Here is a 9,599-nt window from a genome sequence, read left to right on the forward strand (position 1 = left end):
CCGGCCGGCCCACGTCAGCAGCCGGCGACCAGTTTGCGCAGCCGGCAGCCGGAGGGCCGGTCCGGCTCTGCGCGCCTCCGCCCGCCAACGGCGACGCGAGAAGAAAGGTTCCGGCCTCGGCTGGGCCCCCGCGGCAACAGGAAAAAGGTTCCGGCCCCCGCGCGCGCCGGGAAGCCCCGCCCCCGAGAGCGGACACCTGTGCCTGCAGCGCGGGGGTGCCCGGGGCCCGGCTGGCGGCGGTGGGCTCCGGGCGCGAGAGGATCGGGAAGCCAAAAGGCTCCGTCCCTTTTCGTGGCTGCCGCACTGCCTGAGCCCCGCCCCGCCGCGCGCGTTGCGGGGGACCGAAGGCGACCCAGCCTGACTTGTGACCCCAAGGGCCCACCGCGTGCTGGGCCGAAGCTCGTGGTGACCATTGGGGTGCAGTCAGTGCTGCGGCCGAGCAGGTGTGCACGGCACGGGGCTTCCGCTGCTCAGCCTTCCAGCACCGGGGAGCGCGAGGGGACACGTGCAGCGCGGCGTTGCCCGGCCCCCCGGGAGCCACGCCGATCAGTTACCGTCGTTCACAACGCGACTGCTGTCGTCGTGTTTGCGGCGAGGGGCCCTGGAGAGCAGGCGTCGCTGCCAGAGGGAGGCGGCTGGAAGGACGACTGAGTTGCTCAGACGGAGACGGGGGCGGAAGCCTGTTACCGACCTCTGTTCACCCGGGATGTGTCGTTTTTAATTAAACGGTTCTAGTTCCTTATGAAATGGACTGTTAGCCAACGAGTTCTTTCTGTAGTTTGGAGCAAGGTTCCAAGTTAATTCACGATCTCCTTGACTTCAAGTTTGTTTTCTTTTTAAAAAGAAGATGAACAACCCCAATATGTGTTAAATCACATGCAAGGTGCGGTTAAGTCCGTAAAACTGGGACGTTATTCGACTTCTCACTCCTTCTCTCCCGAGTGGCCCGCACAGCGTTGAGTTTTCCAGAGGCTGTGATCCTGCAAAGCAATGAATGCAGGACAGCTGTCTTCTGTCAAGCCGCAGACTTTAGAGAGGTTTGCAAAAATGTAAAATGCTGTCATTCTCACCGAGGTTTTTAAATTTGTTTTGGAAATGTATTTTTCACAAAAAGATGCCACTTGTGTTAATATGTGATGTATTCATTTTTGTCTCTAAATGATTGAATATTAAATTTTGTTTTCATTCCTAATATGGTAAATAGCAATAGATAAAACCCATATAAATGTATAAACAAAAGTTAATATTTTGGGCCCTCAATAATTTTTAAGAGTGTAAAGAAGTTCCGAGACCAAAAGTTTGAGACCCATCGTGTTAAATGAGTTTATCAAAAATAATGTCAAGGAAAGACCTAAGTAGCTGAAAGAAAGAGGGGAAAACCCAGACTCTAGCCACGTCAGCCTTCCTGTATGAGGAAAATACAGCTCTCTTCAACCTACGGAGTAAGAGAGAAAAAAATGAGAAAGAAATTACAAAACCTCTGCCAGTGATTCTGTGTTGCATAAATGCTCCTTTGTTTTATCGAGACATTAATGAGTCCTCTTCAGGGGAAAGGCTAGGGGAGTAAACCCCGACAGAAAATCCGGAGCCGGAGTCCCTAAGGCGGTTTGACGTTGTAGTCAACACCGGCAACTCCTGCGGCGCACCTGAAGCCAAGCTGTATTGACTCCGTCTTTCCCTTGGGCCCTTCAGCTGCGAAGAGAGGGGGGGTCTGCTGCATGGGCAACAGCAGACCCTCCATATCACCCTGCCCAGGCTCTGTAGCTTCAGCTTCACTGGAGAGGACACTCCAGCATCATCGCAAGATGTCGATTCAACACGGGAGGAGACAGATACCGTGTCACTCCCGAGTCGGACTGCACAGCCATTCTCGGCGGTGCAGATAGACTCTTAAGAAGCTACACCATCGCCTCTCGAGACGGACGGCTGCCGACGAATGAGTCCTTGACTACGCAAAGGTAAGCCTGGGGCAGAGAAGAAGAGAGTTAAATACCTCTGCGTAATGTAGTGAACGGGATTGAATTAAGGGTAAGAGGGAGAAGCCAGAACCAGGGAGGAGGCCGGTTCATTGGGAAGCGTTTTTGAGGGGGAGAGGGCTGAGCTATGCAAACCCTCGGTGTGAGTAGTGTGTTTGGAGCTGTTGGTGTTTGGGGGAGGGAGGTCAGAGGCTGGGCAGAAAGATCTGAGTTTCCTCTCTTGATCTGTGAAAGCAGAGAAGATTGTGGAGGTGAGATCTATGTAAGCTCTCAAAGGCACAAGCGACCACAAGTCCATAATATTCCTAGAAAAGTCACTGAGGAGGCCATTAGTCTTCCCACAAACCCTGGGACATAAGCTTTGGCTTTGATTATTATTCTCTTTATGTTATTCTATTCACCTCAGAGAGCAAGGAACCTTCAGTTGACAGCAGACTGATAACTATTTGAAACCCCATGAAGCTGAGAGGCAACATGGATGAAAAGAACAGTGTGGAGAGAGACTACAAACTGCCCGGTGTAAGGCAGTACATAAAATAGCAATGTTTCATTCATTGGGCCGGGTATTCTCTTGCAAAAGAGCAAGGCATCTTGGGATTCCGAAGGACAGCTCCCTACAGCCACACCCTCTGTACCCTCAGGATGGAAGCTGGTGCCTTGTAGTCACTGGGGGACTCGCGCGGGCGTCCTTAAGCGCAGCCTAGGCCAGAAAGAGCGTGTATTGCCTATCCAGACGCGCGGCCCATGCGCCGTGAGTGAGAAATAGCTGTCAGCCACCGAGATGCTGTCACGGTCACATCCTTTGGAAAGGCCGGTTGGATAGCCCTACTGCCTTGGGAAGGATGGGGCGGCCTCTGCTGCATGGAGGGTGAGTTCTTGCAGGCGGCACGGGGACCAGAGGTTTCTGGGCCCATGGACTCATGACCTCGCCGCTGTAATAAGTGACTGGAGACTCCGCAGCAGCCTGATTTGTTGTTCTCCACAGTCAAGGGCCTCTCCCCAAGAGGATTACAGTTCCTTGATCTGTCGATGACTGACTTCGCCAGGTGATTCTTTTTAACCACAGAAACGACATGTGTAGCAAATAAGATGTGCTTCACTGCTCTCTTTACCCTCTGCCATGACAACCCATAATATTCCAGCGTTGTAGCAGCCTGGTCCCTGAGTAAAGGTGGCAGGGAGCATGGCCGACCCAGGATGTGTGCTGGCAGTGAGGAGTAACCCTCTGCTCTTGTGGTCCGTGGGGTTTGGGGTGGGTTGGCACTGCAGCCCGAGTAGCCTGTCTTGCTGGATAAAACCCAGATCCAGATATCTGCCCAAACACGACTACTGCATGCGTTCTTCACTCCCCATCGTTCCTGCGTGGGAATTGCAGGCCTGGACTTGAGGCAGAGGCAGAGCCCACGGGCTGCTGAGTGCCTGGGGTCTGCCACCGTGCACTCCCCAGGGACCACGCAGATGGGGTCACCAGGGAGCAAATGGCTTCCGAAGGGAATGGGAAGCGATTGTTCTGTTCACCTTCATCCATATCTGACCTGTAGCTTCTGGACACTGGAAGGCCCAGACCAGCCTCAATTGAGTCACGCATTCGCGGTTCTCCGCTCTGCGTGGGGGGAGCTGTGAGTGTTTTAATCCCCGCGGAATGGGTGTAGGGAACGGAAGAGAGGTGATGTACAAAGAGATCTCTGAGCTCTTTAGTTTAAAAAAGAAGAATGAGGAATAGGAAAAGCAAACAAACAGAAGTGCTTGAGATTTGGAAACAAAGACTTGAGTTTGAATTCCAGCTTCCCTGCCCCTCACTGTGCGACTTCAAGTGAGTTACTCCACGTCTCTGAGCCTTCCTTGTCTGTAAAATGAATGAAAGACAGGAACGTCTAGGAAGCTCTCCTGACTCTGTGCGGAGGAATGTCCTCCTGAACACCTTTTCCGCCTCCCCACGGAGCCGGTATTAGTCTTCCGGTTGTTGGGCAACAGCTACCAATCTGCGTTTTTCAGTCGGTCGGAGCTGACCTACTGAAGTTTCCGAGCTGTGGACTTTGGCTTTTTCGCAGGTGTCAGTGGGAGGGGGTGACTGGGTGAGGGCTCTGACGCACACATGTACTTCACCTTGGAGGGGAGCTAGAAACTAGAATACCACCAGACCTCTCTCCATCTCTCTCTCTCTCAATATGATTGTCTCTGCAAACCAGCCTTTTCTGCTTCCCAGTTCACGTGGCTGAACACGGGCCACCGTCAGCTACTGAGCTCATACGTCGTGAGTCTGGTCGCAGCTGGATCAGTTCCAAGCCCCGATCCTGAGCATGCAGGGAGAAGTTGGCCAACTTGGAGCAGACATCCACCCCTGGCCCATCAGCTATGGCTCAGCATCCACAAGCATATGGTTTAAACATGGCTGTCAAGACGCACTCTGATGGTTGGGGGCTTAGGGGCTTTATTAGTTCCCTGTGACAAATTTGCGCAAACTTAAGTGGTCTGAGACAATGCAAGCCTGCTCTCCTGTAGTTCTAGAAGTCAAAATTCCAAAATGGGTCTCACGGGGCTAACACTGGGGTGTGGGCCGGGCTGCACACCTTCCCGAAAACTCAAGGGGAGAATCCACTTCTTCGCCTTCTCCAGCTCCTAGAAGCTGCCTACATTTCTTGGCTTCTGGCCCCTTCCTCCATCTTCGAAGCCAGCGACAGCAGGTTCAATCCTTATAACCCATCCCTCTGACAACAACTCCTTTCTTTTCCACATTTAAGGGTTCTTGTGACGACATGGGGCCCATGCCGGTCATCCAGGGCCACCTCCCCATCCGAAGGCCAGCTGATTGACGGCCTTAACTCCACCTGCCGCTCCAGTTCGCCCTCGCCAGGTAGCAACACATCCACACATCCCAGGCCTTTGGTTCAGATGTGATTCCGCCTACCACCGTGCGCGGGGATGGGGGCCCCGACAGAACGGTGAGGTGGTTATGAGCTGGGCAGACACCCTTGGGGGTCTTCCTGGATGAAGAGAGAGACCCACGCGTGATTTTCCACTTCCCAAAAATGTTTGCGGGCCTGCTCCTTGTAACACTTCGAGGGTCCACAGAGATAAGGGAAGTGGAAGCAGTGCCCTGGAAGGGTGTCCTCTAACATGCCCGAAGGACCAGGCAGCCCTCCCCTGAAATCTTCTGTCCTGTCCTTCTGCTCCCAAGGAACTATCCCACTTCGCGTGAGTTGTCGTAAAAGAGACAATCGCGACAGTGTAATTAACAGCTTCTGAAGTTCAGGTCCTCTTTTCTCCCTTCACCCCCACAGCTTTGGGAGTTGATGCCACTTCTTCCCAGCACTCACTTGGTGCACCCCAGGAGTTTCATAAATCACCTCATAAAAGCTCATTTACTGGTTTCCCCGACATAATGGCAGAAATAAACTGCTGATGCCCACTCGGAAACGCCCTTCGGAAAACGTGCGCAGCGTTTCTTCGGCTCGGCGTCTGGGTGTCCCACCTGGACTCCTGTCACCTTTGCTCTCTGACAGCGTCTTCCCTAACCAGGATGACGGAGTCCTCTACTTTTTATTGAGTTGGATGGCAAATCACAGAACAAATGCTTTCCTTTGCACTTGAAAAGGGTTTAATAGGAAAATAGTTTTCCTACATCCTGTTTCAAGGGGAAAATGTGATTTTAGGGGACATTTTATAGTTCACAACAGGATATTGAAGGGCATTTGGTTTTGCTTAGTTTATTATGACTATGTTTCTCCAGCATGACATGGTGTTTTTCTGTGATTATTTAGATAACTCTGATTAAGGTGGGTGGAGAGCCATCGAATTATGGGAATTCAGGACTGGAAACGGCCTCAAGTATCATCCACGCCAACTCCCCTCGTATTTCAAGTGAGAAAGCAAGTGACTTGTCTAAGATCCCACCTTGAGTTTTTTTGGGGGGGAAATGAGATTAGATTCTTTATCTACCAACTGTTCAATGGGGGGATGACATGCACACAAAGAGATCCGTGTGTACTGTCCCTGTAAGTACTTTTGAATTTGAGAATTGCAGTAATTAGTAAATATGGATTCATGTGTGTTTCATCCATCCACCTTCCATCCATCCCATCATTCACTCATATTCCAAACGCATCGTGAGTGTCTACTCAGCAAGTGGCACTGTGCTGTGGTACTATAAATATAAAAACGGACCTGAAGCCCCCACCTCGGAACAAGTCAGACTAATGGGGCAGACAAGTATATACATCGATAATTATAATTAAACATAATAGGCTCAAAAATGAAGTTTGTCGTTTTTAGACAACATCTCTGAAGAATTAAATTTTAAAAACAGCTTTAACCCTGGTTGGGTGGCTCAGTTGGTTGGAGCATCATCCCATAAACCAAAAGGTTGTAGGTTAAATTCCTGGACGGGGCACATACCTAGGTTTTGGGTTCAATCCCCAGTCAGAGCATGTACAGGAGGCAACTGATCAATGTTTCTCTCTCTGTCTTCTCTCTCTCTTCTCTCCCACTCCTTCCCTCCCTCCTTCCCTCTTTCTCTAAAATCAATAAATGTATCCTCACGTGAGGATCAAACGCAAAAACAACAACAAAAACAGCTTTACGCATCACCTGCCCGCTCTCTGTAGATAGAAAAAAAATCACGAATGTGAACATGAATTAGAAAGGGGACTTGACCCCAGAAATGAGGCTCCAGTGAAGGCAGTCTTGTCCCTTCTGGATGTTTTAGTCATCCCAGTCCTGACGGAAGTCAACAGAGCCAGAATCAGGTCCTCCTCTCATTGTGGCAAGAGCACGGGGTCTGAGTTCAAATCCCAGTCACTTATCAGTAGTGAGATTTTTAGAAGATATTCCTTCATGAGTTAAAGATTAAAATCTCTCTCTAACAGGGTGGCTGTGGGTATTAAGTGGAAGGATCTACTCAGAGCGTGTAGCAGCTTCTGACACAGACCTACTAATAAAAATATAACCGTTGCGGCACAGAAGGTGCTGAGGATGATCACAGACAGAGTAAACTTTACAGCTGGAGGGGTGGAGAGTCTTCTTCAAATCTTGGACGGAGCCTTGGTTTACTTCAAAGGAGGAATGTTCACGAGGAAGGCGGAGACAGGGCCTTGGATGAATGCTGGAATTAAAGGAAGCACGTAGAAAATAATCGGCCACCGTGGTTTGGGTCAGTCTCAGAGAATGTTCCTGGGAGTTGGAGTGTTTACTCTGGAGACAGCAAGACTTCAAGTGGACGAAATAATGATCCTCAAGTGTGTGAACCAGGGGACGAAGAGCAGCTGTTCCCTATTTCTGTGCTGGGCTAAATGAGAGCAAATGAGCTTACACCGAAGCAGGAGGGATCTGGGCTCAACGTTAAGAAGAATTTCCCAGATGCTGGGGTTGTCGGGCTTCGGGAAGAGTGGCCCAGTTCAGCATCAGACAGTGTCCCCCCTGACTGTACGTCTTTACATGGAGGAGCACTGGCTACGTGTAGGGACGGCTACACTCTCAAGCTCTTGCCACACAGGGGCGGCCATGACCCTAACCGAAAACTCCAACACAAGGCCACGTGTCTCAGGCCACCTCCACCCACCGTCCTAGACCTTGGTCTCTCGTAAGAAATGACTGGGGTACTGGCTGGATGATCACCTCTGGCAATCTACAGTCTGAACATTCCACAAATACCACAACTGCTTATGTAGGCTACTCCAGCCACCACGCACCTCCCCGCTTTGAAATTTATTAAGGAAGTCTCTGTAGGGCTTCTTTCACCAAAAGTGCATTTAATAAAGCTTGGAATTTCCTCACAGCACATTTATTCTTGTTGCTATATTTTTAGGTCTCCATTATGACTTGTCTTCACCTTTCTGCTCTGTTGGCAGGAGGCAGGTCAGCACAGCGGGCCGCCAGGAGTTATCAATACCCGGGAATTGGCCACACTGCTGGGGTTCTCCCCAACCCTCTCGGAAAAGCCAAGTTTCTCCTGGTTAATTTAGGAAGCCTTTAAGCTGGCCACTGGTTTTAATAATTATTCATTAAAAAGGCAGGCAAATTGCAGCTCTAAGTTCAAAATTGAACATGGACGTCTCACTGTGACCATCAGTGGGAATAGTTTTGAGCTTCCCCCTGCCGACCACCCCCCCAAAAAAGGAGCCTCTGATGGGTTAGGTTTGTGTTTTAAAATAGATTTAAAGTTGAGTGGCTATAACTTGGAAGAGATTTTAAACAAAGAACCCGTCCGTATATTACTGGTCACTCAGCTGTGATCAAATATGCCCCTATACACCCCAAAGTATTTTGTTGGCAGTGCCTAATTTATTATGACAATACATTAATTTAATTTATAAGATCCCTAATGATACCCAAAGGGCTTTCACAGGCCCGACGCCCCCATTGTAAGGCGTAATTACAAACAAGCCCCATCCGGCTCTCTACCCCTTGTGGAAGGAAGGAGCCATGGTTTCCATAACCAGACAGACTTGCTGGTATCAGGCACGCCTCCCACAGAGTCCAGAAAAGCGTGCGAGTCCTTCGCTTCCAGCTCCTACCCACACACCGCTGACAGAGGGAGGAGAGGCGGAGGCAGCTGCTTGGTCCCGCCATGGTCCCACCCCTGGGGCCAGCAGGGACCTTCCTCCTCCTTTCCTAAGGCGCCCCCATGGCCACACTTCCTGTCTGCCCTCCGATCTTCCTCTTTCTTCCCTTCCCCCTCTCCAGCTCCTGGGTCTGTAGAGGCCCTGGCGGTCCCCTGATGTTTTCCTCTCTCCCCGGGTTGTCAATCATCTTCACTTCCACAGGCTCCTGCGAGGATACAGGGCGGTTGCTCCGCCCCCCAGCGTGGCCGTGGAAGCTGCAGGCCTTCCACCTGAGCTTCCAGCGTGCGCTCTGCCGCCTCCTTCTCCACCTGGGTCCCCTCCCCCTCCCCTGCAGTTGTGGCCCCTCTGTCTTCACCTTGGGAAAGTAGGTTCCAGAAAGGGGAGGCTGGGGGTGCAGTGGAACATCCCATTCCCCACAGGTAGATAAGCTGAGCATTCTTGCTTGGGTGACTGTCATTAATAGAGGCAGAGGATGATGAAGAAGAAGATGATGATGGAGGTGATGATGACAACGATGATGCTGAGATAACACGTAGCTGTCAATCACCGTTTTAAATGCTTTATGGCGCACCTGAAGCCAAGCTGTATTGACTCCGTCTTTCCCTTGGACCCTTCAGCTGCGAAGAGAGGGGGGGTCTGCTGCATGGGCAACAGCAGACCCTCCATATCACCCTGCCCAGGCTCTGTAGCTTCAGCTTCACTGGAGAGGACACTCCAGCGTCATCGCAAGATGTCGATTCAACACGGGAGGAGACAGATACCGTGTCACTCCCGAGTCGGACTGCACAGCCATTCTCGGCGGTGCAGATAGACTCTTAAGAAGCTACACCATCGTCTCTCGAGTCGGACGGCTGCCGACGCCGACGGATAATAAATCACACAATCCTAAGAGGCAGGTAATCGTATCATTGCCATTTTATAGATACGGAAAATCAAGGTACAGAATGCTTAAGACACGAGCCGAAGGCCATGCAGCTAGTAAGTCCAGTAGAAGGGCAGAGTGGGACGGACCCAGGCAGCCCAGCTTTGAAATCTGGAAGGCCTACCACGAAGACGGCCATCA

The 9,599-nt window shown here is 51.1% G+C and overlaps 1 long non-coding RNA gene across 1 annotated transcript; it reads left to right on the forward strand.

Moving 5' to 3' along the window:
* Nucleotides 1-4,723: 4,723 nt before the first annotated feature.
* LOC150020369 (uncharacterized) lies at nt 4,724-7,754 on the forward strand. Its single transcript, XR_016509356.1, has 3 exons — nt 4,724-4,830; nt 5,738-5,837; nt 6,842-7,754. It is a non-coding gene; the product is annotated as an uncharacterized LOC150020369 (long non-coding RNA).
* The last annotated feature ends 1,845 nt before the right edge of the window (nt 7,755-9,599 follow it).

This window comes from Furipterus horrens, unplaced genomic scaffold, assembly GCF_987537825.1.
Source record: "Furipterus horrens unplaced genomic scaffold, mFurHor1.1.pri manual_scaffold_2, whole genome shotgun sequence".
Classification (NCBI taxonomy): domain Eukaryota; kingdom Metazoa; phylum Chordata; class Mammalia; order Chiroptera; family Furipteridae; genus Furipterus; species Furipterus horrens.